Source organism: Oncorhynchus kisutch, linkage group LG26, assembly GCF_002021735.2.
Source record: "Oncorhynchus kisutch isolate 150728-3 linkage group LG26, Okis_V2, whole genome shotgun sequence".
NCBI lineage: Eukaryota > Metazoa > Chordata > Actinopteri > Salmoniformes > Salmonidae > Oncorhynchus > Oncorhynchus kisutch.
Window position 1 is genome coordinate 27,597,095 of NC_034199.2, and position 7,420 is coordinate 27,604,514.

Below are 7,420 nucleotides of genomic sequence, written 5' to 3' on the forward strand. Positions count from 1 at the left end.
ATTGATTTTAAACACACCAGACATTCTCCTAACATTACCCTTTATTTAATGTTCTCTTCTCTGTAACTGGGGCTATTGGGCTTGGCTTCATCTAGGTCATTTTAAGTTCACAGGCCATTGAGTCATCAGTTATTTTCTTAATACACACGTGTGTACACACAGTAACATGCACACACACACATTCAGATGTAATAGGTTATTTTATTTTCATCATAGACTGCATATTTCTTTGGATGAATTTATGATTTTTTGGGACGTAATTATATTATAGTTGTACCCTTTAATGTGTTGTCTCTTTAAAGACAAACATGTAAATATTTCAATATTTGTGATACGATTCAGTGTGATAAGACTCTGTGGGATATGACTCAGTGAAATATGACTCAGTGGGATATGACTCAGTGGGATATGACTCAGTGAAATATGACTCAGTGAAATATGACTCAGTGGGATATGACTCAGTGGGATATGACTCAGTGAAATATGACTCAGTGGGATATGACTCAGTGGGATATGACTCAGTGGGATATGACTCAGTGGGATATGACTCAGTGGGATATGACACAGTGAAATATGACTCAGTGGGATATGACTCAGTGAAATATGACTCAGTGGGATATGACTCAGTGGGATATGACTCAGTGAAATATGACTCAGTGAAATATGACTCAGTGGGATATGACTCAGTGAAATATGACTCAGTGAAATATGACTCAGTGGGATATGACTCAGTGGGATATGACTCAGTGAAATATGACTCAGTGGGATATGACTCAGTGGGATATGACTCAGTGAAATATGACACAGTGAAATATGACTCAGTGGGATATGACTCAGTGGGATATGACTCAGTGAAATATGACTCAGTGGGATATGACTCTGTGGGATATGACTCAGTGGGATATGACAGTGAAATATGACTCAGTGAAATATGACTCAGTGGGATATGACTCAGTGGGATATGACTCAGTGAAATATGACTCAGTGGGATATGACTCTGTGGGATATGACTCAGTGGGATATGACTCAGTGGGATATGACTCAGTGGCATAACTCTTTTTTGCTAATTGCTGCTTTTATGTATTGGGCTTTTAAATATGGTTTAATGATAGATTATTATGCAATTTATATTATCTCAGTTGTCTTTGAAATCCTTTATCTTTATATGTTAGTTTAAACCCAATACTGAAAAATATACTGTGGTTTCTGAAGAGAAAAGGCAGAAACTAGCTCTGTCCAGCCATATTGTAATCCTAGAATCTTTGACGTCTTTGCATCGACGTCGTCAAATATTGTTCCATTGTTAAAAATGTTGTCTTCCGAAAACTAACAATCCAATAAATGAATCAGCGGGAATAAATTGAACATACACTGAACATGTTGGGCCAAGGCTTTGACGGTAAACAACGCAAATTGCAATTAATGCAATTTCATTGCTTCAAATGATATGGGGTGGAAAAATCACTTGACTTTTTCCTCGTGGAATTTTGTATAATGACTAGCAGACATTCAAGACCATTTAAAGTGGAAATCATACAATCTGTCATTTAGAAGAAAAAAATATTGGATTGCATGTCAACAATGGTTAATGGATGATTAACCTGTTCCTATTGTTGAAATGAATTCCCGTCAACACAGTGGGAGGAAGACATGAATGAACCTGATGGAGAGAGAATGGAACACAGCAGGCTCTAATGGGGTGGAGATTGGAATCCGCAGGCTGTGGGGGGCGGGGCTTGTTTCCAGGAGATGGGTCGGGCAGGTCTGTGGGTCATGCTGTTTTTATTGGACTATAAGGTTGACCCCCTCACGACCCCTGATTGGCCCCTGACCCGGGCAGTCATACCATATCAAACTACTGATGCGCACAGCCTTTCAGAGGGAGATTAGTATTGCCTGCCCCGCTGATATTGACATCAGACTTAGGAACCCACGGCATGGTACAGCTCAGATCAATACTGTAATATGTCTATTATACCAGTAATCAATAAAATGATGTTGAACTCTTTTATGACAATATTGCAGTTAGAGAACATTGTGGGGATAGGATTTGTGGCCCTCACCACATCACTTTATCTACTGTAACAGAATAGGTCTATAGATTGTACTTCTATGGCATTCCATATAGTCCATATTTCTCACAACAACTCAACTAACCATCACATACATCAGACTGGACAGCTATTACTACCAGCTCTGGTCTGGTAGACAGACAGTCAGCAGCTTCTTTCCTGGCTCAACCTCAGTGACCATAGAGACAGAACTATGGGAGGATGTGGACAGTTTCCCATTTTCCATGAAGGATTATCATTCGTCCGCACAATATAAGCCTTATTTTTCCATGAAGCAAGGGATACGTATATTGATTGCTGCCAGTGGACAGTTTCATCGTTCAATCATGTATTCATTATGGGGGAAGACTCAGAAGGTTTCTGATAGAAAGTTATATGGTATTTAACATCATTTGACCTGTGTTGGCAGCATTTAGCTCTGTCCGTCTGGCTGTAGGAACCTCATCCTCTCTAGAACCCCCACGCCCTCCCCGTCGGCTCAGCTCGGCTCGGCTCAGCCCGGCTTGGCCCAGCTTCACACAGTGCTGCCAACCTCACTGTAACACTCACACAGACAGCTCTCTCTCTCTCTTTCATCCACTTCTTGCCTAATTACTGAGTTTCTCTACACCGGACAGGATAGTTTGCGGCACAAAGAACTTTCTAGTTATTGTGCCCGGAAAAGCAGGGGAAAGCCGGGAGAGGCAGGGAGAGGCAGGGAGAGGCAGGGAGAGGCAGGGAGAGGCAAGGAGAGGCAGGGAGAGGCAGGGAGTAGAAAGAAAGAGCTTGGCATGCAAACACACTGTTCGGATAAACACAACATGCTGAAATGACTCCCTGCCAAGTCATCAGCACACGCCAGTGAGTCAGGACATACCTCACTTCATCATCTGTTACACAAAGAACCTCCTCCAGAATGTTTGATAATATTGGATTGCATGTTTATGTTAAACTGGATGTTGTGGAACAAGGGTGCCATAAGGGATATGGCAAGAACTAGACAAAAATAAGAAATGTAAGATAAGAAACTATTATTGTCATTCAAATGTTAATTACAAAATTCTGAATGATTATGATTAAAATTATTATTCTTGACTTTAAGATGTAAAAGAAATAGATCATAGATCACTAATGAACATCAGTGTACCCACTTGCTAATACTTTTGCTAATACTTTTGCTAATACTTTTGCTAATACTTTTGCTAATATGTTTGCTAATACATTTTTGTTGCTCATTTTCTAGTTCCTTTTCATTTTTGATTTGTATGAATAAATGACATTTTATTGAGAACACTTTTAAGCTCACATGTTTTACCCTTTTAACATTGTTTTTTATTGTGGTTCTAAAAATGTACATTATGGTGTTTACTTTTTATTTTATATTTGGAACTTTCCGTATTTAATTATCAAACAATAAGACACCTAAATAATACCAATATCTTTTAAATAATAACAATATTTAAAAAATAATAACAATATCTTTTTTACAATGTTTCCCTACGGTGTGTATTCAAGGACAAAAAGTATGGATACATACCAGCTCCCATAATGCATTATGTTTAAGGAGAGTGATGGTGACAGTAATCAATAGAAAGTGATTTCTCTCAGAAAGAATTTGATACATCAGAAGGTTGTTTAGTGTAGCTTTGTGGTTCCCACACAGCCAGCCGTTTATTCATCCAGCCAATGCAGCTCTGTAAGCATAAATCCACTGGTCTGTCGTGGTTCTGCCCGACTCGGCCTGACCGCGTGTGTGTCCGTGTGGATGGCCCATCGTTGTGTCTGACCAGGGCTCTATAAGTCCACCCTCACTCACTCCTGCTCGGAGACAGATGGGAATTCTCCCAATCCGGGGCGTGCCACATGCATCCATCATGGCAGCTCTCTGGTTTTCCAGTGATTTACAGCTCCCGGTGCCGCCCTGCTGTCCGGTAGAGGCTGACCATGGCCGCTCCATCACCCCAGCCTGTCCCTCTGCTGATACACTGTGGTATTAACCACCGCCTACAGACAGCCCAGAGATCAGGAATGGCTTGCAACGGGTTTGTGGAGTTTGTGTGTGTGTAATTCGGTGTGTGTGAGAGAATGTATTAGCATGTTTACTTACAAACTAATATGCATTTGAGTGTGTGTGTGTGTGTGTGTGTGTGTGTGCGTGTGTGTGTGTGTGTGTGTGTGTGCGTGCCTGTGTGCGCGGTGAATCATTAAGTTCCGAGCTCTGTTCGTTTTGGAGCGCCGTCCATCCTTTTGCCACAAAGAGGGTTTTGCGCCAAACAGCTTAGAATCACACACACTCACACACTCTCACACACACACATAACCACACACACAGCTTAGAATCACACACACTCACACACTCTCACACACACACATAACCACACACACACACACACACAAACACACACACACACACACTCACACACTCACACACTCTCACACACACACATAACCACACACACACACACACACACATAACCACACACACACGCACACACACACACACACACACACACACACACACACACACACACACACACACACACACACACACACACACACACACACACACACACACACACACACACACACACACACACACACACACACACACACACACACAGCTTAGAATCAGCGCCGCTTTGAAGTGTTCTAATCCTTCCTCTACCTTCAAACAACCTCTCCTGAATCTGACCAGACCGAACGGCTCACGCCAGCCGGATTCACTTCCACAGCTCAATCTGAACACATTTCACTGCATTAGCAGATCAGCTCAAGTCCTTAATGTCATTTGATATGAACACTGGTCTGGGTTCTATTCTAATGGCTGGGATCAGAGTTGTTGGTGAGAGCTGGCTGCAAACCTACGTGCAGTATGTGTGTTTGTGTTCTCTGTATTTGCCACAGATGAAAAAATAAGTGAGTCACTTTTACAGCACCACTCACAGCACCAAATCTATTCAGTGCAGACATAATCTGCATGACAACATGCCTGCATGACAACTACATCACAGTTCCTGGCCCACATACCCACACCTACAGGATGACCTTCATGTTTGACTTCCTCAGTAAATCTCCAAATGATTTATTTTATAGACTCTTCTTAGCACACAGTTACCGTAAAGATTTATTAACTTCTTCTTCACGGTACTCATCAAACCTTACTTTAATGGGGGTTACTTGCTTTCTCCTCGTCTCTCTCTCTCTCCCTTCCTATCTCTCTCCACCAATCCCATGCCAGATGGGGTCAGTGGTGCGTCATAGGAGAGCTTCCATTGGTTGGGTTGGTCCTGTCGCTGGAGAGGGCCAGGGGCACCGTTACAGAACGTTCACATAGAAATATGATTATAGAGTGAAATCCAATTCCCTATTCCAAACCAGAAAGAACAATGCATTTCTATCTGAATAGACTGCACTCTATCATTGGACCCTTTTAAGCCCCATCTCTCAGTGAGGTGCTTTGCGCCGTCTCTCTTTGTGTGTCTCTGTTGGTGCCGCTCGGCGGTTGGAGCTAGCGTGTGTACATTGGCTCACTTCTCCCTCTCTGAGATAGAGCCAAACTTACCCTGTTTCTCTCTCTCATCCCTTCCTGAGCAAATCGTCTCTTCTTTAGATTTCTGTATTTCTTTCTTTCCTCGCTCTCTTTCTCTCTGAGCCAGCTACAGCCTCTAAAAGAATCTCAGGATTCCGATGCATTTTTGCAAACCGCACATCAAAGACCCACATTGTCAATACCACTGTTATGTTTTGTGTTGTTTTCTTTGTGTGATTGTGTCCTTTTTTATATTTTCCGTTGTGTGATGTGTATGTGACAGATACACATAACTGCTTCTGTCAACGTACGAGCAAAATAAAAACACAGTTAGTTGTTAAAATGGTTGTGAACGTTTGGCCCCTGGATAGGTTTATATTCCTCCAGCTGTCCAGGTGACTTTCTTCACTGGATATCAGTCTCTTATGTTTTATTCTCTGTTCTATTTTCTTGACGATCAGCCTTGGAAGTGAAATGCAGGACAGCCTTGAAAAGAGCTTAGTAAAGATCCTGATACTCCCCAGTTCCCTCTCGCTCTCTCTCTCCATTTCTCTCTCTCTCTCCACCATTTCTCTCTCTCTCTCCACTTTCTCACCTCCTCTCTCTCTCCACCCCCCCCTCTCTCTCTCTCCATACATCTCTCTTTCTCCACCTCCCCTCTATCCCTGTCTCCTCTCCCTCTCCAAACCTTCATCCCTCTCTCTTTCTTCAACCCTCTCTCCCCACTCTCTCCCTCTGCCAACATTCCTCTTCAGGATAATCAATATTGTAGTTTTTCCTCCTATTGGTGTTCCTGATGGCTTGGCCAGACAGACGCTGGACACTGTAGCGAACGAAAGTAACAAAATAAAAACATAATCCAGACAAAAGGATGTGTCTGTGCCCGTCCGTGTCCGTGTGTCGGTCTGTCTGTGTCTGTCTGTGCCCGTCCGTGTCCGAGTGTGTCCGTGTCTGTGTCTGTCTGTGTCTGTCTGTGCCCGTCCGTGTACGAGTGTGTGTCTGTCTGGGTCTGTGTGTGTGTCCGTATGTGTGTGTATGAGTGTGCCCGTGTGTGTCCGAGTGTGTCCGTGTCTGTGTCTGTCTGTGTCTGTCTGTGCCCGCCCGTGTCCGAGTGTGTCCGTGTCTGTGTCTGTCTGTACCCGTCCGTGTACGAGTGTGTGTCTGTCTGGGTCTGTGTGTGTCCGTATGTGTGTGTATGAGTGTGTCCGTGTGTGTCCGTGTCTGGGTCTGTGCGTGTGTGTGTGTGTATGAGTGTGCCCGTCCGTGTCCGTGTGTGTGTCTGTCTGTGTCCGTCTGTGCCCGTCCGTGTCCGAGTGTGTCCGTGTCTGTGTCTGTCTGTGTCTGTCTGTGCCCGTCCGTGTCCGAGTGTGTCCGTGTCTGTGTCTGTCTGTGTCTGTCTGTGCCCGTCCGTGTCCGAGTGTGTCCGTGTCTGTGTCTGTCTGTACCCGTCCGTGTACGAGTGTGTGTCTGTCTGGGTCTGTGTGTGTGTCCGTATGTGTGTGTATGAGTGTGTCCGTGTGTGTCCGTGTCTGGGTCTGTGTGTGTGTGTGTGTGCGTGTGTGTGTGTTTCTGGTTGTGTGTGTGTTTTGTGTGTCTGTGTGTGTATGTGTGTGTGTATGTGTGTGTATGTGTGTTTCTGTGCGAGTCTGTGTGTGTGTGTTTATAGTGTATATGTGTGTGTGTATTGTGTGTCTGTCTGTGTCTGTGTGTGTGTCTATGCGTGTGTGTCTCTGTGTGTGTGCGTGTGTGTGTGTCTCTGTGTGTGTGTGTTTGTGTGTGTGTGTGTCTGTCTCTTTGTGTCTGTGTGTGTCTCTGTGTGTGTGTGTGTGTGTGTGTGTGT

General features: G+C 43.9%; 1 pseudogene; it reads right to left on the reverse strand.

Annotated features, from left to right (window-relative positions):
* Window positions 1–319: 319 nt before the first annotated feature.
* LOC116357734 (adhesive plaque matrix protein-like) lies at window positions 320–4,008 on the reverse strand (annotated as a pseudogene).
* Window positions 4,009–7,420: the final 3,412 nt, after the last annotated feature.